Source organism: Cricetulus griseus, chromosome 7, assembly GCF_003668045.3.
Source record: "Cricetulus griseus strain 17A/GY chromosome 7, alternate assembly CriGri-PICRH-1.0, whole genome shotgun sequence".
Classification (NCBI taxonomy): Eukaryota; Metazoa; Chordata; class Mammalia; order Rodentia; family Cricetidae; genus Cricetulus; species Cricetulus griseus.
Genome location: NC_048600.1, coordinates 76014883 through 76036951, shown reverse-complemented (window position 1 = coordinate 76036951; position 22069 = coordinate 76014883). Strand labels below are relative to the sequence as shown.

Sequence of the window (22069 nt, the reverse complement as noted above, 5' to 3'; positions counted from 1 at the left end):
GTGACAGCATGAAGCAGACAGAGGGCTCTTATTAGACACTGAATCTACTGGCCCTGACCTCGGATTTGCCAGCCTCCATAGCTGTGTGCAGTAACTTTCACTTATTCAGCTCTAACAAACTAAAACCCTCCTGCTGTATTAAAGAGGAAATTCCCTTTGACTCAGGGAGGTCAAGCTACTTGCCTAGAACACAGAACTCATCGTAGCCTAGACTGAAACCAGGGGTGGACAGGCCATCCGGATAACCTCTGTCCACATAAGAAACAAGGGGGCTGTGGATCAAATCCCCCAGTAGGTCTAGTTCCTCAATGGCTGGGAGACTGGGAATGCCTGAACTCTATGCCTCTTATCATCAGAAGACGTTACAAGTGGAGACTTCACAAACAGTGAAGGACTAAAGAGAAGACGTACATCAGATGCAGGGCGCACAGAAGACTCTTCACAAATACCGGCAACCTCTGTCAACTATGTCAATCCAGTCACTGTTTATTAGCTCGACAATACACAGCCACGGATAAATTAAAGCTTCAGGACTCGGGGGCTGCCAGGCATACCAGGCAAGTGTTCTTCCTGTACACAGAACAGCCTGTTTTCATCTGGAAATATGAACATGGAGAAGCAGAGAGGAAAATAAACACAGAGGCGGACGCCTTACAGTCTTTGGTTCATTTTTAGAAAATCTGGGCTGCCGCAAGATAAACACAGGTGGGCACGCTTGCTGAGCAATGTGAATTAGTAACAGAAAAGGAATAGGTGGGCCTCTGGCCAGGCACAGGGTATCCAGATGGGAACAAAAAGTTTCTAGCCTTAATTCTCTGATTTCCTAAACTCCTCATAAGCAATACGAAGGGGCCACATCAATTAAGGAATTACCACGGAATTTAGGAACTCATTTGAGAGAAGGGATGGGAGATGGGGAGGGGATGTCTTCCCAGGGGTGTTTTCTTTTTAAAATTTTAAGCATTTTATTTTAATGCCAAGCTTCATTCCTGTTCAGAACCATGTAAGACTTACATTTAAACTGTCTCCCATGAACTGCACAGCATAAAGCAGTGAAGACAGAGGAAAGGGAGGTGAGGCTGGAAGAGAGGAGGGGATACTCAACAGGGGGATGCAAAAAGGTACTGTGTCCCCGCAAAGTTTAGGAACTGTAGTCTTCCCAGCCTGTGCTGGGGTTAGCTGGGGGCCTTATCTTGATTTCCCTTTTAAGGCAAGAAAACTGGAAGGCGACTGGGAAAGCATTCTGGATGAACAGAAAATAATGAGTCTCCAAGAGTGGGAGGGCACTCAGGTCTCAGCTGCAAGCACAATAAGCAGTAGGAAGCAGAAAGCTAAAGCATTCAATCTGGAGAACTAAGAAAATAAGAATGTGCACATAGCTCAATTACCATGGGACCCGGCAGGAAGTGCAGCTCCAGGGATCAGCATGCTGAAAATATCTAGCCAAATACTAACTATTAGGACAGTATAAGTTTGCTCCAGACACTTGGATGGGCCAGTTCCAGGCCTGAGATAACTCTGTCCCCAGGGGACACAAGGCATTCACAATGGCGCAACTTGGGGTGCTACTGAATAGAGGCTAGAGGTACCATTGGGCATCCTGCCCACTAAAGGAGTCCCATGACCATGAAGCATCTAAGCCAAAATGTCAGTGATGCTGTGGGGGAAGACATGTCAGGGTCGCAGGGTCTTGGACAGGCACCTGCTGAGCTTCCCGTGGAACACATAACTGTGAACTGTCCTCAGACTTCAGTGGCGGTCACAGGAAATGCTTCCAAAATGATTATTTCCTGTGGCTTGGAGATGAAAGAAACCATCCCAACAGCCTCAAATTCCTCCGTGGTCAATAGGGAAAAGAAAAGCTTTCCATGCAGCATCCGAAGAGATGCTGAAAACTAGGACTCGCTGGCCCCATCTGCAGACAAAAGCTACACACAGGAGTGAACGGAGGAGCATTGGCATATCACAAACCGAAAAGAAACGCTGTCAGGAACTCGGGGAGTTGCGGCACTCCACCAAGGGTGGGAACCAAAAGTAACAGAGACAGGGCATAACTTGGAGTGAGAAACTAAGGCGGGGGCAGTCATGAATATGAAATGCAGGTGGTGGTGGAGGCCGTAATCTGCGGCTATATTGAGATCAAGTGCTCAGAGCCACTAGTCTGGGGTGTCCTTCTGGCTCCAAAGCCAAACCAAGAAGCTGGCAGCCTATAGAGCGGGGTGACCACTAATGGGTAGTTATTTCCTTACTTATCATGTGGCTTCACATCAGAGAGCCGAAGTGAGTGAGACAAAGCTGTAGGGAAAGGAGATGGAAACAAAATCCCTCAAGAGCCCTTTCTCTGGGAACAGTTCTAAAGAATACTGGGCAGAAGAACAAAGTGAGGCAAGAAGAGAGGGAGCCGGAGGCTTTCATGCTTATTCAGGCTGAAGCATCCTGAGGCATATTTGTTCTGTCCTGGTTTCAGGCATCTGGTGCAGGCCTCCACCTCTGCTTGGAATGCCCGCTGGGAGACTGAGTTGAGCCCAGAGGAATAAGGCCTGGCAGAGTTTGTAGAACTCCAGGACTATCAGCCATGCACGTTTAGCCTGCAGAGGTCAGTGGAGGAGGCAGCGAGGGCCAGAAGGAGCTGGACCAGGATCCAGAAGATGCAGAGGATACAGCTGAGGAAAGAACTCCTTGCAGAAGCCACTTCTCCCCTCCCCACAGGGTGCCAGCAAGGCTGGAGTGTGAGCCCAGTGTCTCTGGTGGCCTTGCATGGCACAAACACAGGAAACCAAGGACACCCGCCCAGCTCCCTTGGCTGGTTCTCTTAAACACTACCCTCGAAAGTGAACTTAAGTCTCCTCCCTCTAGAATCTGTTTCTCCAGCCACAAAGGGCTCCTAAACAGTCTGTCCCCTTTTACCCACCTGCCCAACAGATCTGCAAACCTACCCAGAGGGCATCCTTGTGGGGACTGCCTGTTTACCACAGCTTTAGCAGAGTCCTAAACAGCTCCTCATAACCAGTCTCACCCCCAACTTTTCCCCATCTGTCTTCAGCACCATCTTTCTTTGAGCCATCCAGCCTCAACTCTTGGCATCATTTTGAACTCTGCCCCAGGCTCTCGTTTCAAATCCACAGCTGTACACATGGGCAGACCAAGCCCCTGCAGTGATTCTGATAGACCTCTGTACCCAGCAGAAACCCGTGCCAACACCCCGCTCATCCCTCCTTGTGTTCCTGCCAGACTTCTACAGGTTCAGTTGGGGTCAGCCACTTTCTCTTTAAAACCCTTCATTTAGCCTCATTTTTAAGCTGGCATTTATCAACACCACAAGTCAGCACAGTGAGCAGCATTTCCTCTTGTTCCGGACTCCCTTGCCAGGGAGCCACCAACATCTACAGTTTATACATCAAACTAAGGAATAGGAAGGTTGCTAACTCCCTGAGGCAGGCCAGGCAATGCCACCTTTCGCTGTGCACCTAATCCTGGGCCCCTGTCCCTCCTCATTCACCATCTTCGTCCATTCTGAGTATTACAGCAAAATACTTTATGGGGCTGGGGATGCAGCTCAGGTGTAAAGTGCTTGCCTGGCATGTAAAAGACCCTGGATTCAAGCCCAGCACTGCAAAAGGGAAACAAACAAAACAAAAACCCTTACACTGGGTAATTAAGGGGGCATTTTTATCCGTGAGGGCATTTCCAGACACAAGGGACATGAGGAAACACAAATGAGGGAGACCATTCTGGGTGGGTGGCACCACCCAATAGGCTTGGAGCCTGATGGAACAGGAGTGGAAAGGGAGAAGCCAGCAAGTGCCAGTGCCTCCTCCGTCACACACTCCCAACACCATGGTGCTCTGCCAAAAGCAATTTAGCCAACCAACCATGCCTGGAACCTCTAACACTATGATCCCAAATAAGCCTTTTCTCTCTGTCCTTGCCAGGGTCACTATTCTATGATGAAACACATGACCAAAGCAACATAGGGAGGAAAGGGTTTATTTCAGCTTACACTTCCATGTGACAGTCCATCACTGAGGCTTTGCAGTCAGAACAGGAACTCAAACTGGGCAGGGACCTAGAGGCAGGAGCTTATTGATGCAGAGGTCATGGATGGATGCTGCATACTGGCTTGCTCCTCATGGCGTGCTCAGCCTGCTTTCTTATAGAACCCAGCCAGGACCACCAGCCCAGGGATGTCACCACCCACAATGGGCTGGGCCCTCCCCCATTAATAAAGAAAATGTCCTACAGACTTGTCTGAAGCCCAGTCTTCTGTTTTATTTTGGGTTTTGTTGTTGTTTGTTTGTTTTGTTTTTTGAGACAGGATTTCTCTGTGTAGCATTGGCTGTCCTGGAACTCACTCTGTAGATCAGGCTGGCCTCAAACTCACAGAGGAGGCCTGCTTCTGCACCACTACCACCACCACCACCACAGTCTGGCCTGCAGCCCAATCTCTTGGAGGCATTTTCTCAATTGGGGCTCCCTCCTCTCAGATGACTCTAGGCTGTGTCGAGTTGACATAAAATTATCCAGCATAGTCTCTTAAATTGCTTATCTTGGGTGTTGTGTCACGGTAATGGAAAACCTAGCACAGCTCACAATGGAAGTTAGGGCTGTTGTTCAACGGTAGAGTGTACACTTATCACGTACACCCAAGATTCTGGGTTCAAGCCCCAGCAAAGAAACACACACACACACACACACACACACACACACACACACACACACGCACGAAACGCACGCACGCCACGCACGCACGCACGCACGCACACGCACACGCACACGCACACGCACACACCACACGCACACGCACACACACACACACACACACACACTACATTGTGTCACATCCTACACAGAACATGCTGGCCTCTCACTTCTCATTGCATTTGGAATAAAATAAAATAAAAATCCAAGCCCTGTGTCATGACCCCCAAGGTCTCAGGCCATGCCCAGCTATCTACCTTGGCCCCAGTGCTAGCTAACCTCTGCTCACCCCACTTCAGACAATCAAGTTGTTTCAGCTCCTTGAGACAACTGCTCTCTCCCTGTGAACTCTGGGCCTGCTGCCCCTCCTGTGCCTGCTGCTCCCTCTGTGCCTGCTGCCCCTCCTGTGCCTGCTGCTCCCCCTGTGCCTGCTGCTCCCCCTGTGCCTGCTGCTCCCCCTATGCCTGCTGCTCCCCCTGTGCCTGCTGCCCCTCCTGTGCCTGCTGCTCCCCCTGTGCCTGCTGCTCCCCCTGTGCCTACTGCTCCCCCTGTGCCTGCTGCTCTCTCTGTGTGAATGTTCCCCAGATGCTCACATTTCAGGGCTTCCCATCCTGGGTGCCATCTCTGTTTAAGAACACTTTCTCTGAGAGGCTCTAGAATAGTTAGCCCACCCAGCTGACTGTCCCCAGATTATCTCTTCAAAGCCTTTATTGACAAACCATGACCAGTGCTGCCATCCATTACCTGTCATTGGTCACCTCTCACTGCACCCCTCCTCCCATCACATGGTGCTAATCTCTGGTTATGAATGCACACAAAAGTCTGTGTGTTGAAATTTTTGTCTCCAGCTTGTGTTCCTACTGGGACATGGCGAAACCTTTCTGAAAAAAACAAGTCACTGGGAACATGCCCTGGATGGGGAAATTGGGACTTCGGCCCCTCCCTCCTCTCGCTTTGCTTCCTGGACACTACATGGACAGCTCCCTCTGCCACCTGCTCCTATAATGCTATGATGGGCTGCCACACACCCAAAAGTAATAGAGCCACACAATCACAGCCTAAAAGGGATGTGCAGGTGAGTGACTCCTGCTCTTGCCCCACTCAGCTTTCAAGCTCCCAGAAGGCACACAGGCCCAGCACAGGGTCCAGCAATGGGATACACTCACTATGTCAGTGCTCAGTTAATGAGTAAGTATAAAACAGCACTAGAACTTACTGGCAAACCTCATCTGAAAGACTAAGGAAAGTCTAGACAGGCCCAGAAAAAGGCCCTCACTTCTCTTAGAACGAGAACGCCATTGCTAAAGCTATCAAATGTTCTGGTACTATCAGCAGCAGTAATATTCTTGTTGATACACAGCCATGTACATCAGAAAACTAAATTCCATTAACTCATATTGGCAAGGTGGTTCGGAGGGGAAGGACACCTCCCACCAAGACTGACCACCTGAATTTGATCCCTGGATCTCACGTGATGGAAGGAGAGACCAACTCCCCACAGTTGTCCTCCGACCTTCACAGGTCTACCACAGTCTGTGCTGCCTCCTGCAACACAAACACAGATGTGATAAAAAAAAATACTTAAAGAAAATAGTTCCTGAGGTTCTGGCAACATGGATAAACTCACCAAGAAGGTCGGGATCGTCAGAAAATATGGGACCTGCTTTGGTGCCTCCCTCTGGAAAATGGTGAAGAAAACTGAAATCTGCTAGCATACCAAGCATACTTGCTTCTTCTGTGGCAAGAACAAGATGAAGAGATGAGCTGCCAGCATCTGGCACTGTGGTTCCTGCATGAAAACAGTGGATGGCGGGGTCTGGACCTACAACGCTACTCCTGCCATCACAGTGAAGTCTGCTGGAAGACTAGGAACTGAAAGACCAGCAGAAGTGCTGTTGTTTGGGACCTGCCTGGCCTGTAATAAATGAGTTAATTTACATAAAAAATAGTTCCTAAAGTTATTCTGTGCCAAATCTTTAAAAATAACCCACTGTTCCTTATCATTTCAACAATTTACAGTCTATGGGTTTTTTAAATTCTTTTTAAAACTACATTTCTATCTGTTGTTTGTGTAAGTACATGCCACAATGCTTGTGTGGAGGTCAGAAGACAACTTGCAGGGATCTATTCTCTTCTTCCATCGTGTGGATACCAGAGACTGAACTCGGGTTCTCAGGTCTAGCTGCAGATGTCCACTGCTGAGCAATCTTGCTGGCCCAGTTTGTGGTGGTAATGAGCAGATGTCTTAATAGAAATATAACGAATTAATTTATATAAGTAGATGCTTCCCAAGGTGAGGAATCACCACCCAAGGTGGTGGTAATCAAAGGTTTACAGAACCAATAATTCATGATTCGAGTCTGAGTACTGAATCCATACTTTTCTTTGTTCCTGAGTCCCCTGTATAAACTGGAACAAGAGGCACAGCTTCTAAGGCAACAGGCCAATTCCGTCTCATTTTGCAATATTTCCTGTCAGAAACAATTCAAGGACTTCGAGGCACACTGCCTCACCCAGAAAAAAACTCTCTGCCCTCCATTTCCACCTGAACTGACACTTATGAGGGAGGGACAAACCTTGCCCACTTCACTGCTAAATGTAGATGCTCTGTAATGAGAGCCTCCTACCTATGAGGGCAAGGCCACCCTCCCTCACCATATCCACTGTTCTTTCTTGTTCTTGTTTTCTTTTCCATCAATAAGAAATTTACTTATAGCCAGGCTTGGTGGCACACGCCTTTCATCTCAGCACTTGGTAGGCAGAGGCAGGTGGATCTCTGAGTTCAAGGCTAGCCTGGTCTACAGAGAGAGTTCCAGAACAGCCAGAGCTACATAGTGAGACCCTGCCTCAAAAAGAAAGAGAGAACGGAAGGAAGGAAGGAAGGAAGGAAGGAAGGAAGGAAGGAAAGAAATTTAGTTTTATAATTCAAATTTCAAATGCTAGCATTGAATTTAACAGGTTTATTTATAATCGTTACAAAGTTGTACTGCTGAAATGCATTCATTGAAACATTTTGACTTGTATTAATGCTTTACAACTCACATATATACTAAAAATTAACACATAAATAAAAATGGAAAAATTGCTAATACTTGATCCCTGTCCTTTATATTTTCACTCACATTTGTATACTTAGGTACCTTTTGACCCCATGAAAAAAAAATCTAACATTCAGAACTACTGGAAACAGGAAGAAGGGGCAAATTTTTTTCAGAATGAAATGTTTCCCCTCATAGAGGATTCTTAAGCTTGCATGTGCATGCAGCATGCTAGCTACATATGTTCTGGAATAATTGTTACATGGTTAGAACAGTTTGGTATCCTCAAAAAGGCTGACTAGACAGGCCTCGCCTGCCTCCTGCAAAACATCATAGCTGCACTGTGGCAGCACAGCTTGAGAATCAGAAGTTCTGACTTCACGGGGTACCACGGCATCACACATCCACCGCTTTTGTCTTTCCCCACTGCCTCTCTGGCCACAGGAAGACATTAGTAGAAAAATCAACACCAGTTCCACAATGCTCTAGTGCCACGTGCCTTCCCCATGCTGAATTTATGGCAAATGAAGGTCACAAGAGAGTTCACAAAAATCATCAAGATTACCTTCAGAATTAAAGGAAGCAGGGAACTGCAGAAGTATCCCACCCATGCCCACGCTGTGTTGTTGTTGTAGCCCATACTGGCCTCAAAATCCCTGTCCTCTCAGGGCGCCATGCCCCATGCCTTTATTCCCAGCATTAAGGAGGCAAGGGAAATCTCTGAATGTCATGCCAGCCATGGCTATACAGTGAGAATGTAGAAAGATAGATAGATAGATAGATAGATAGATAGATAGATAGATAGATAGATAGATAGACAGACAGACAGATAGATGATTGATAGATAGATGTCTCCCTGCCTCTGGAATGCTGGGATTATAAGCGTGTGCCACTATACCCAGCTATAACCTCTTCGGATTCAGAGAGCCCATGTCAACTTGTCATCATGGAGGGAACATGCTACCTAGACATTAAGCTTGGCAGGTCACACTATGACTCATTTATTCTGATATTTTAACCATGGTTACCTTCTCTTCCCCCTGAAGACACACATTCAGCTCTGCTACTTACCCCCACTCATCCGTTTCTTACATCAAATGCAGGCAGAGAACGCCAAGGAGGGGGCTCACTGAACAAATGCCCAAGCTAACTTGATTGCTGACTCTGCATGTGTATTCACACATATAAACTCATGCAATAGTAGGCATCAGGAGGAGATAAGCGATCGAATAAAGTAAATGCTGAGCATGGCGAAACTCGGAACTGCAAGGGAAAAGGACAAGACTGGTTTTTGGCTCCTTTGGCTCCTTCTCCAGGATGGCCATTTCTTTGACATGATGCCTTCAGAGTCCGACAGTCTCTGACACATCCATGAAGGCCTCCTATCAGGTGGGAAAGAATCGTCAATGGAGTCTGTCTGTCCATGTGAAGCTGCAAGGCTTCCTGGGAGCACACCCAGTCTAGGATTAGAAAGGGAGATAAGAACTGGGTTGCAAGATACTGCAAGAGCCATTTCTTCGGGAGAGTTTTGCTGCCATGCTCGCTATGCTGTCTGGGACTCTTTGACAACTTGACTCCAACACCTTGAAGCGACAAAGAAGCACTGTGGCAGCAGTGGCCCTGCCCAAGTGGTGGAAACAATGTGCCAGGGGGTGGCTCCCATCTGTGGTCCCCAAAGCCATGGAGGTGCCTGCAGGACTGTGAACAGCAGAGGCCTTGGGTGCAGTGGACACAAAGACAGCAGCCACCACAGGAAGTGTCCTGGCTGGGAACAGAAGCCACATGGAGCCTGTGTAGTGATTAACATCACTCCTGGGATCAACCTTGAACAGAAAGGGAAGGCAGGATATAGCTGAAGTTTCTATGGACACGGAGGACCGTGGGACCTCATTTACAGCTACATTGTCACCATGGTGCCCCAAGTGTGGAGGACACCCACCATTCCCTGGTGGATCGTGAAAGTCTAGCCCTCACAAGCGCACAGGACTGTGGGTGGCTGCCTGGATTTCTTTATTGTTGCTGGATTAAGTGAAATCAGCAACGCAGCTATTTCTTTTTTGTTCTCGCATTCCTGAATTTCTTTTTTTTCTAACCCACAGGCTTTAGCTATCTTCCTGGAGTGCCAGCTGGCTAATGAAAGCAACTGCTGTGCTTTGCAGGGTTAATGTATTCAGTGCCTGCAATATGCCCTATCTCAGCATGGAATGCTTCTCAGATAGTGTTTTAAATACATGTAAAACCTACACGCTGAGGGATAATTTTGTCGGCTGCTCCTGGGATTACCTGGTTGTAACCCACTCTTTGTACAGCCCCCCAAAGTAATTCCACAGGGACAGCATGTACAGTAATCAGCTCTGTGATCTGTGCCCAGAGTGGTGGAACACAGTTACGTAGCAGCCCTCTTTCCTAAGGGTGGGCTTGTTACGATAGGATCCTATCATTCAATAAGCAGACATGGGTCTATCCTAAAGCCACCCAGCTCTTCTTCATTTCAGTATAGGAGACACTGTGTGTTCCATATGTGGCCCTGGTTCCTGTCTGTCCACTCTTGCCAGCCTCCTGGCGCACAGATCCCAGGCACAACAGTTGCAGGGATACTATCACCCAGACCCAGGCCTCTCTAAGGCCACTTAAACCCTAGCACAACAGGCTTCCCTTCCCTTCATCCTTTCTTCCTAAGTCCCCTCTCTGGGGACAGTGCTTACACAGCCAGTCCTAACAGTGCTCTGTTCCCAAGCTCCCAGCTCTCCTTCAACCTCAGGAAGGTCCCCACCCACACCCAGATACCCTGGAGGGAAGGCCTCTTTGGTAGTGCAGCCTGCCTGAGCCCAGCTTCTATTCCACAGTATATTTTAAAGAAGGATCACAGACTAGAACTTGAAATCTAAGGCCAGAAAATATCTGAGAGAACAGGAAGAAATCTTTGTGACCACGAGTTAGACAAAGGTTCCTTTGGTATAAGGCCAAACACATGATCTGTAAAATAAAATCTAGAACCCTCCTAGTGCCCAGGTGATGGAGACAAGGAGGACCAGGAGTCCAAGGCTACACTGGCCACACAGTGAGACCAGTCTGGGCTACATGAGACCCTGCCTCAAAATACCAAAAAACAAAAACAAAAACCCTCACAGATTGGGATTTATCAAATACAAACTTCTGTTCTTCAAAAGATGTTGCCAAGAAATTAAAAGCCACCCCACAGGCAAACACAAACCTGGAGAGCTCTTGAGTTTTAGGTTTGCAAAGAGCTCATGAGACTCAATTGTGAAAAATAAAAACCATAAGAATAACGGCAACATGCACAATTCAAGAAAATGTGATCAAAATGTAAAGAAGTGCTTCAAGAAAGAACATATCTGGTTTTGGAGTTTTTGTTTAGTTTTTTCTTTTTGAGACAGGGTCTCTCTGTGTAGCCTTGGCTATCCTAGAACTTGATCTGTCTATAGACCAGGCTGACCTCAAACTCATAGAGACCCTCCTGCCTCTGCCTCCAGATTGCTGGAATTAAAGGTGTGTGCCACTATGGCAGGACTGCAACAAACATCTGAATGGCAAATGGACATAGAAAAGATGCTGAATGACACTGGTCATCAAGAGAGTGCAAGGCAACTGGGCAGACACAGATTGTGGGAGGATGCAAACTGACACCACCATATGCAGAATGGCAAAAGAAAAAAAAAGGAAAAAGATAATCAAGTTCTGGCAAAACTATGCAGCAACCACAGCTCCTAATCTGTTGCCTGTGTAAAGGTAAAACCATTTTGTGTAACAATGAATCAGTTTCATAAAAACTATACTCTGGCATAAAATCCAGAATCCACTCCTTTGTGCTGACTAGAGAAATGAAATTTGCATTCAAACAAATGTTCTCGGCTGATGTCCAGAGAGGCTTGATTCCTATCACCAAACCCTAGAAATAACCACATTACCCTTCAGTGATATGTAGGGAGAGCGGGGTAGCCACGCAGTGCAATACTGCAATAAAAAAAATGAAATGAAATTTCTCAGTGGTAGAGAAAATACCTAGCATTTATAAGGCCCATGGTCCAATATCCACCACCATACAATAGACCAGCTAATAAAAAAGAACAAACTGGAGAGATGACTCAGTGGTTAAGAGCACTGGCTGCTCTTCCAGAGGACCCAGGTTCAATTCCCAGCACCTACTTGTTGGCTCACAACCATCTGTAACTCCAGTCAAGGGCATCCGACACTCTCACACAGAATATATACAAGCAAAACACCAATGCATATAAAATAAATAAACAAACAAATCATTTTTAAAAGTAAGGAGACAACATATAATGCAGGAAAAAGTATTTGAAAACTATAATAAACATGATATAATTCAAGAAGGCATTATGTCCAGAGTAGACAAGGAACTCAGTTCAACATGGAAACAAACACCAAATAATCTGATTAAACAATGGACAAAAGAACTGAAGAAATATTTCTCAAAAGAGTATATACTAGGGAGGAAGAGGCAGGCAGATCTCTGTAAGTTTAGACCAGCCTGCTCTACATAGAGAGAGAGCTTGCTCTATATAGAGAGAGCCTGTCTCAAAGGAAAAAAAAAGAATATATACAAAAGGCCAGTGGCTATATTTTAAAACACGCAGTGTTGGATAGATGACTCCGAGGATAAAATACTTGCTATGCAAGTATGAAGACCTGAGTTCAAATCCCCAGAACCCAATTGAAGCCAGGCACAGTAGTGTGTGTCTATAACTTCCATGTGTCCTAAGAGATGGGAGGCAGATGAAGGCAAGAAGCGACATGGAAGACCGGGCCCTAGAAAAACACAACAACTGGACAGCTTCATTCTTTCATCTGTTTAGCAAGACTTCTGGGACTACTCATGTACCTCAGACACTGTAGCAGGCATTGTGGCACAAGGGCAGGCAAAAACAGCCCCACCCCTCCCACCTGGGTTCATGGTCCCATATAGGGAACAGAAAATAAAGATTGAAAAAAGGCGGGGGGGGGGCACCCAAGAAGGGACATGCCCAAATCAGGAGGGGAAGCCTCTGGGTGACATTGTGGTGGTGACATTGGAGGTGAGGGGGATAGCAGCATTAGGGAAGGAGACACCAAAGCCAGAGCAGGGAAGCCAGCAGGTGGGCCTCAGCCAGGAGCCATGCTAACCATATCATCTGTCTTGGTGCTGCCAGGCAGACCCAGCCCTCCTCAGGACCAGTCAAATCACACATCAGCATAAAGCTGGCTCACCGAAGCCGCTGTACAGCATTTCCCCATGGAGGGCTCCATGCACCACATAAAGCCAGAAGGATTTACTTTACCTCATCAGAAAGAGACTGACCAAGTTCCTTGGAGGGCTGAGTACCCCAGAGGTCCTCACAATGCTGGATTCAGTGGACACTTACAACCTAAGAGCATCTCCTAGGACCCCATCCTTTAACCTGCTCCTCCACACACACACACACACACACACACACACACACACACACACACACACCCCACGCCCTCCCTCCTCTGCCCCTTCCCCTAGAGGAGGTGGGAAAGGCCTCCTGTGGCTCACTCTCTGAAGCAGAACAGCCTATTTCAGGCCCTCCCGGTTCTTCTCATGAGGAGGCCGTTACTGCAGCAACCAGGTACAGCTTCCACACAGACCTGCCTCGGGGGACCCCTGATCCCCAAGTCATAAGGCATTACTGACTTACCTCATGCACTCTCAGAATTACCTAAAATTAATACGCGTTCCCAAGTCTCTCTTTCTCTCATCTCTCCGGTGGCCTTCGTACTGAACTGACTGACAGCACAGTTACTGCTGGTTAATGTCTCAGCTGATACATTTCCTTCCTCACTATAAACAGCCGTCTCTCTCTATGACCAAACCCACCCAGCCTCCAGCCTTCCCCACAGGGCGTTTTCAGTCTTAGTTGTTACATTTGGCTTCATTTCACTCTCCTTGTTTCTCACACAGTAATTTGGTGTTTCCGTTGGTTAATAATGTAAGCTGGTTTGGAGGAATTGCAGAAGTCTTGGTGGCTGGCAGTGGCAACAACCATGAGAAAGGGAATTAATGACAAATTCTGTGACCCTGGAGAAAAAAAATGTTGAGGTGGGAGTGGAAGAGAAGATGAAACAGGAAGAACTAGAGTGGTGAAATTAACATGAGGTGGAAAGGGACTGACTGTCGGCCAAGGAGGGGCCCCAATAAAGATGCAGACACCCTGTGCTTCCCAGAATAAAGCCACAGCTTCATGTCCCTCCTGGCTCAATATCCAAAGGACCCTCCCCTGTAACTCTCCATCACATCCTTAGGGCGACTTCATAGCTACACTCACAGTCGCCGACACGACTCTTCAGTGTGTATATGTCCCTTCTTCCTCATGACCTAGACCTCCCCCAGGTTGGCATCTCTGACTCATCCTTATCTCCCCAGGGCATGATGCTGCCTGCTTCAGATGCGGTACTGGTGGGTATTTAACTAGATGCTGCCGTTGGCAAGCATCCTTCAAAGGTCTGCGTGCTAGATGCTTGGTCCCCAGTATGATGGCATTGAGTTTGGGGACCCTTTAAGAAGCAGGGTCTGTCAGGGGTGAATGTACTACAATCATTCTGCTCAACGGACACAGTATCAAACTGCCCTCCAAGTTTACATCTCTGTATTAGTGCAGCTCTCGGACCTCATCAGAGAAGTGTCTTTGTGTGGTGGTCAGTGGTCAGTGCAGAAGCTCACAACCGACAGAAGTGTAGAGACTAAATGTCAGGAGAGTGCTCATCCACAGATGGGATCATCACAGAAGGGGGGTGGGAAGACTATAAGAGCTAGAGACTGGGGAAGACCAAAGCAGAGCAGTGTCTAATGGATGTGTTCATGGCAGCTGTGGTTGCCTACACCAGACCAGCATGGGATCAAACCAGTCAACATTCGAGCATGGATTGGCAAGGGGTGCATAACTCACCCCAGTGAGGAGTTATACAGACAGCTGATGACTTTCCAGGGAAGGAGATTCAATTTTCTTAAGGGTATATATAGATTCTGATGTGTTGACTATGCTCCAGTGACTGGCCCCACACAGGAGTGTGTAAGCAGCACAAACTGGACTCAGTATAATAGTTGTTGGTTTGCTTGTTTAAAGAATTAAGGCTGGCTGGAGGCCAGGGCTTTAATCTGAGCAGTAGGGTAGTGGAGGCAGTTGGATCTATGTGGGTTCAAGGCCAGTGTGGCCTACAAAATGAGTTCTAGGGCAGCCAGGGCTACACAGTAAGACCCTGTCTAAAAACCCAAAGGAGGAAAGGAAGGGAGGGAGGAAAAGAGGGAGGGAGGGAGGGAGGCAGGGAGGGAGGGAGGAAGGAAGGAAGGAAGGAAGGAAGGAAGGAAGGAAGGATTTTAAAACAAAATTTTGAAAAAGTGGGGCCTGATAAGAGATGGCTAGGTGGTTGGAGGTACCACTTCTAGAAGCAATTAACATAGTGCTCCTGGGACTGCACCAGATTCCTCCATGGTACCATCTGCCATGCTAGAAAACGCTCAGCAGAGGCTGAACGCATGGGGCTGCACATCTTGTACTTTTGCCTCCAAAACTGTGAGCTAAGAACTGCTTTTTAATATATAAAGTACTTGGTGTCCCATCTTCTGTTACAGCAACAGAACACAGATTAAGAAACTAGGTGAAGGGTTATTTTGAGCCTTGGGTGGCAGCTTTTAAATAACCAGATCAAGAACACAGGGGCTCTGGGGGTGCCACTGAGCTCAGTAGGTTGTCACCACATTAACCCTGAGAACAGGGACAGAGCAGGGAAGAGACCAGCATGCATCACTCCAGCAAGTCTCCTTCAGTACTTGGTGTCCAGCTTTCTCAACAAGTCCCTTGCTTCTTCTATAACCTAGTTCAGGCTTCCACTGCCTCCTAAATACCCACTGCTGTTAAAATCTGCCATCTACTTCCCCAACTCTGGGCTTCTACATCTGGGATCCTGTTCCCAAGAATCTTCTTGCCTGTGGGTCTGAGAACTTTCCTGATTATCTATTTATGTTACATAAATATACAAATAGAGACTCCTAAGAAATTCCAACACTGAAGTGTATCCACCCCACAAAGAAACAGGCCTTGCCCTGGGTCTACAGTCCTCTTTGGAGGTAACACCACCCACAGCTGGATACCAAACATCTAGTGCTTTTTACAATGAATTTGTATGTATATATAAAATAAGTGCATTTCTTAACACAACAGTGAGGATTTAAACATAAATTTGACCACACTGTGTATTCTTACTTTTAAATGTACAGTTTTGGCTAGGAAGATGTCTCATCAGTAAAGTACTTGCCATACAAGCATGGGGACCTGAGTTCAAATCCCAGTTCCTGGGCATGGAGGCATGTGCCTAGAATCCCAGTGCTGGGAAGGTGGAGACATGCCATTCTCTGGGGCTTGCTGGCTATCTAGTCTAGACAAATCAGTGACCTCCAGGTGCAGTGACAGATCCTGTCAAAACTGAGCAAAATACCTGATGTTAACCTGCGTCCTCCAGATTTCTATGCACAAGAACCTGCATGAACACACACACACACACACACACACACACACAATCACACAAAATGTATGGTCCTGTCTTTTTGAGACAGGTCTCACTATGTAGCCATGACCGGTCTGGAACTCAGACCAGGCTGTAGATGAAGCTGCTCTTGAATGCAGATATCTGCCTGCTCCTACTCCAGAGTGCTGGGATTAAGGCCTGTGCCACCATGGTATTTCCTTAGACAAATAAAGAATTCCATGGTATTTCCTAAGATAAATCAAGGGTTGTATTATGCATATTTTACATTTTGATATATTTTGTAAATTTGTCAAATAAAAACCCTACACAAATTTTTGTTCCTATGGGTTAGGATTGCTAATCTTCACTTCCATATGTTCTTGTCATTGGTATTATTCATGCTGTCAGTGCTCTGCCAACTGGCATGGCATTGCATGGAATGCTCATACCCACTGTAACTATAAGACTGAACATCATGTACCTGTTGGCCTCCTCTATTTTTTTTCCAGGAATCACCTATTTACAAACTTTGCCCATTTTTCTTGTTTATTTTTTTCTGATATGTGGGAAATCCTCATTACACAACAGTCTGTGTAGCAAGGGTGCCCAACACACTTCTCTCCTCCAGCCACTAGCCTGTCTTCATGGTATAGCAGCTCCTAATGTGTGGGCCACTAGCCTATCTTGACGGTGTAGCAGTTCCTAATGTGTGCAGTCTCTAGGTCATGTTCCTAATGTGTGCAGTCTCCAGGTCATGTTCCTAATGTGTGCAGTCTCCAGGTCATGTTCCTAATGTGAGCAGTCTCCAGGTCATGTTCCTAATGTGAGCAGTCTCCAGGTCATGTTCCTACTGTGTGCAGTCTCTAGGTCATGTTCCTAATATGTGCAGTCTCCAAATTACATGAAAAGTTTTCTTAAGCCAAAAAGGACTACACGACTCTATAAAACATATATAATGCACATTTGTGCATACAATACACATCTATTTACACTTTACATACTCTCTACACATCTATATACACCAGACACTTTCTGGAGTTTTTATTTCTTTACCTCCAAAAACCTACCTTATCTAGTTTCTTATTTTGACAGTTACTTAACACATTCCATTCTATCTATATGTCACATAGGAATAAATTACCATGATGTGCTAATGAGACAGAATACATCTCTCTCCCCCCACACACACACACACACGTGCACATGCACACATACCATCAGGGTATTCCAAATCTTACAATGGAAAATGTTAAAGGCATAAAAATGGTTATGAGACAGAGGCAGGTGGATCTGAGTTTGAGGCCACACTGGTCTGCAGAGTGAGTTCCAGGACAGCCAGGACTATACAGAGAAGCCCTGCCTCAAAAAAAAAAAAAAAAAAAAAAAAAAAAAAAAAAAAAGATAATGAAATATTAAAAAGTGGAACTGGAGAGGGTGTTCCTACAGAATATCTTTGGCTCCCAGCAACCACATCAGACAACTCACTACCACTTGTAACTCCAGCTTCAGGGGATGCAACACCTATTCTGGCCCCTACAGGCACTGCACTCACGTGCACATCCCCTCCCCCTCCACATATACACAGATACAAAAATCTTTTTAAAAAATGTATCAGAGAGGATGGGGTTACTTATAAATGATATTGGAAAAGAGTTTAGTATTATTTTTTAAATGTCAGCTTAAATCTACTGTCCACATCAAACAGCTGAGTAAATGCTAGAAGGAAATAAATCCCGTAAAAGAGAAGACTCAGAAAAAGTAAGGACAAATTCATTTTTATTTTATTTATTTACTATTTATTTTAAGAGTTTTAGGGATTAAACCTAGGGTCTTGTATATGGCTAAGCAAGCATTTACCAAATCCATTTTTTCTCCCCTTTGGTTTTTCGAGACAGGGTTTCTCTGTGTAGTCCTGGCTGTCCTGGATCTCACTCTGTAGATCAGGCTGGCCTCAAACTCATAGAGATCTACCTCCCCGGGTGCTGAGATTAAAGGTGTGCAATGCCACCACCACCCAGCCTCCCAAATTCAATTTTTAAGATTTATTTTATTTGAATTATGCATGTGGGGGCATATGTATACTTGGCTACTGGTGGCTACAAAGGTCAGAAGAAGGTGTCAGATACCATGGAACTGCTGTTACAGGCAGTAGTGAGCTACCTGGAGTGTGTGCTGAGAACTAAATCAGCCCTCAACAGGGGCAAGAAGTGCTTTTAACCTCTCGGCATCTTTCCAGGTCCATGAAAAAGGTTAACAATGAGCTGGGGAAAGTCATTGGCAAAAACATGACAGGTATCATGTGTGACCAAATACTTGACAGAAACAGCCTAAGGAAGTAAGGTCTCTCTGCACTCATGGCTTTACAAGTTTCAATCCACAAATGGGTTGGGGGGTATGGGGTGCTCCTCTCATGAAGGAACCAGAGCAAGGGTGACAAGAAGGAGCCTAAGTGACACATACCTCAGGACTGTAGTCCTCCAACCAGACCCATGTCCTACCTCCTACCAGAGCCAAAATCTCCTCAATTCTGAAGCTACCAAAGGATGAAAGAATTGGTTAAGACTAAATCCTCATCTACTCATCTGTGGGAATGCCCTCACAGAAAGCCTGGAGAATGCTTGATGAATCTCCTAGGTAGGCATCCTTGGCGGGATCAAGTTGACATTCAAGATTAACCATCACACATATTCCCCTAAAACCTCATGAAAATCAGCAGTAACAAGATGGGTACAAGACCTTAAAACACAGTCAAAACAAGCTTGTAACCATGAAGATGTTCTGCCTAACACCGTTATCCCTATGGTGGCAAACAGATGAAGTTAAAATCAAATGCGCACACACAGTGGGTAGGAAGTAACCCAGAAGCACATACCAGGTACCATTAAAAAGCTCACGTCAGGTCTGGAGCAGTTTGGGGTTACAGCATGCACTTCACACTAGGCTCTGTGTTCAGGTCCTGTGACATACACAAAGTGTTCACACCCTTTGACCCAGGGATCCCACACTGGCAAATTTACAGGCATCATCCATAAACATGGGAAACATTCTTTGACCAAAGAAAGTTACTGAAGGGTTATTTATAATGCAAGAAACAGAAGGAATGAAGAAAAGAAGGGAGGGGAGAGAAAAGAGAAGCAAAGCAACCTAATTTTAACTTTAAAACTTTTTATTTTTTTCAATTCATTGATTGGTTGATTGCTAAGATCAAAGGCACATGCCACCACACCTGGCTTCTTCTTTTTCTTTATTTTTAATTAATTTTTAGAAACAGAATAGGTAATTTACGGGCCAATCATACAACAGGATGTTATGCATTATTTAAAACAATTGTAGGAGCACAAAACACCAAAATACTCTGATGCTCACTTCCAACTAGAAGTATTGAGATAGTCACAGCTGACTAGGAGTGTGGACCAGTCACTGTTTCTGCTAACTTCCAATTGCTAACTGTTATATCGAAGCACATCTCTGGACCAGGACGTCAAGACAAGACTTCCCATTCTGACTTTATCATCCCCTACCTGTCTGCTGGCTGCCTGACCTTGCTGTCCCCACCTCCTCACACATGAAGTAAAGGCCACAGAACTAGCTAGCTAGCTACCTCAGGGGCTACTGTGATCAATGAATGGATGGAATAAGCACTTGAAAAACACACGACAGCTTTGCCTGTTCCAGGGTGAGAACTTCAAATAATACTTTTGTCATTTTACATTTGAAAAAATAAAACTGAAATGAGTATTAAAAAAAAAAAGGATAGCTTACATACAAGAGTTCACTTCCAATTCCAGAGTTTAAATGAAAGCCAAGTGTGGCTGATTTTACATTCTCCTCTGCCTTTAGGAGTTTCTGTCTAGATGGCACTTGACAGTAACTAGTGTGGCAAAGAGAAGGTCCTAGAAGGTGGAACCCAGCTACTCTCAAAAAAGACCTGTGTGCCATAGGGAGTATAGAGAATGGAACTGTACTAGGACAAGAGGAGCCACCTGGATGAGAACCCCAGCAGAGACTTCGGAATTACACCCTCACCTTTGCATTCTGAAAGGGAGGATGCATTCTGTAACTTACAATACGAACTCCCCCGAATTACTGAGCTAAATCATTCCATTAAAAAGTTAAGAGTCGACCAGAAAAGAAAATCAAAGCCCAAGCTGCATTTCCAGAAAACAGAGTTGCAACTAATAATAGAAATCCAGGCTCCTTTGGAAGATATATCAAAGTATTGACAGGCTTCTACAGGGTCTGGGAAGAGGGTCACAGAAGAAACCACAGGACACATAGCTTCCTAAAAAAGCCACGACTATTGTCCTGACATTGCTTTGAAATTCTGCGATCTGGGTTTCAGACCCCAGAACATCATGGCCCAGATGTTGAGCAATGGGATAGAATCTACCCCTCCACTAGAAGCAAGGTCACACTCCACATGCTGATGTCCTCCAAGAAGTCATGACTCTAGATCCTTCTGTGGACCAAGAACCTTAGCTAGAGGTTTCTCTCTACCCCTGTCCAAAAGAACACACCAAGCAGGCCTAGGCTCCCTACTTATGAGAAGAGTGCTCTGCAACTCTAGTGACTAGCACTCAAGGAGAAGGCTTCTCGGCAGAATTGTACACAGTAACTTCAACATGAATCATCCTGACTTTGCACGATGGAAAAAAAAAAATGACTCACAAGAAGTCTGTTCTTCCCAAGATAGTATATGAGTTTCAAATGCATTTTCAGCCCCCAAAACAGACGTGTAGTGTTTTGCTACTGTGGTCCACACACAACAGAATGTAATGCTGCTGTGTGAGTGGCATCAGGTCCACGGGCACAGTGAGACCTCTTCCCCAGCCAGAACCATCCCTAAGATTCCATCCCAGTCTTAAATAACAACCGCTTTGTACTTACTGCGAAGCCCTCAGCCTCTCTAAAGTCCTGGGAGCTGCTGGCCTCTGTCAGTGAGCCCTCTGCACTATGCTGAGCCAGTTGCTGCCTGGGAGGAAAACCACATTCAGCGAGCACTTGGGCAAGGCCTGCTCAGGAAACAGGCGGGCTCTCCTCCCCAAGCCTCTCCCTCTCCCCCACCCCCAACACACACACTTACAAGTTCACATATTTACGTGATGCAAAATCAAATTTCTCTCTGACTGTGTCCCATGTACTTTACACTTCTCCAAAATTAAAAATGTAAGGATGTCAGCTGGCTAGGAATAAAAGGGAACTTCTTCAACCCACAAGGGGCACAAATATAAACACCCTGAGATATCTAACCAAAAGAAAAAGCCAGTCTGGCCTCAAGCTTCAGGGCCCCCACAAGTGCTGCTGGCTGTAGAGTTCTAGGTTGAGAGGAAGTTGGGAACCAGGAAGCTCTTCAAAGCAGAGCTGCTTCTGGGAGCCAACTGAAAGATCTCTGAGGCCTCTTAACCCCCTGGGCCTTCACTAATGTGTTGTGATTTCTTTTTTTTCACCCTAAACAAATAGGTTCCTACTTAATTTTTAACTCAGAAAGCTCCCAAATGATACATTCATCCTCATAAAACCTGGCCACCATACAGACTCAGCAAAGCCCTGTGACCACTAGCCACTGCAACAGGGACAATGACATTGCGTAGGAAACATGTAGGAAAATCTGTGATAGTAAACACCAAGGAAATAGCTTGGGAAAATGAGGCAGAATCCACTATAAATAAAATGTGAAAGTCAATGACGCGATGGGACAAATATAAGTGTATAGTCTTTGGTCCAGTTGTCTGCTGGTGTATGCAGGCTATGAAATAATCACAAATAAACAGTTGTCTCCTCAGTGTAAAAGTGTCCTCCATAGGCTCCTGTGTTTGAGCACATGGTCC

General features: G+C 46.0%; 1 protein-coding gene across 3 annotated transcripts in view; it reads right to left on the bottom strand.

Moving 5' to 3' along the window:
* Specc1 (sperm antigen with calponin homology and coiled-coil domains 1) overlaps window positions 1-22069 on the bottom strand; it is a 268476-nt gene that overhangs the window by 208256 nt on the left and 38151 nt on the right. Inside the window, exon 1 of one of the 3 annotated variants that reach the window (XM_035447835.1) lies at window positions 21129-21253. The exons of the other annotated variants lie outside the window; for them this stretch is intronic. The gene's annotated coding sequence lies outside the window, so the exon portion shown is untranslated. Of the gene's footprint in view, window positions 1-21128; window positions 21254-22069 lie in introns of those variants that run through there. 3 annotated transcript variants of the gene reach the window in all.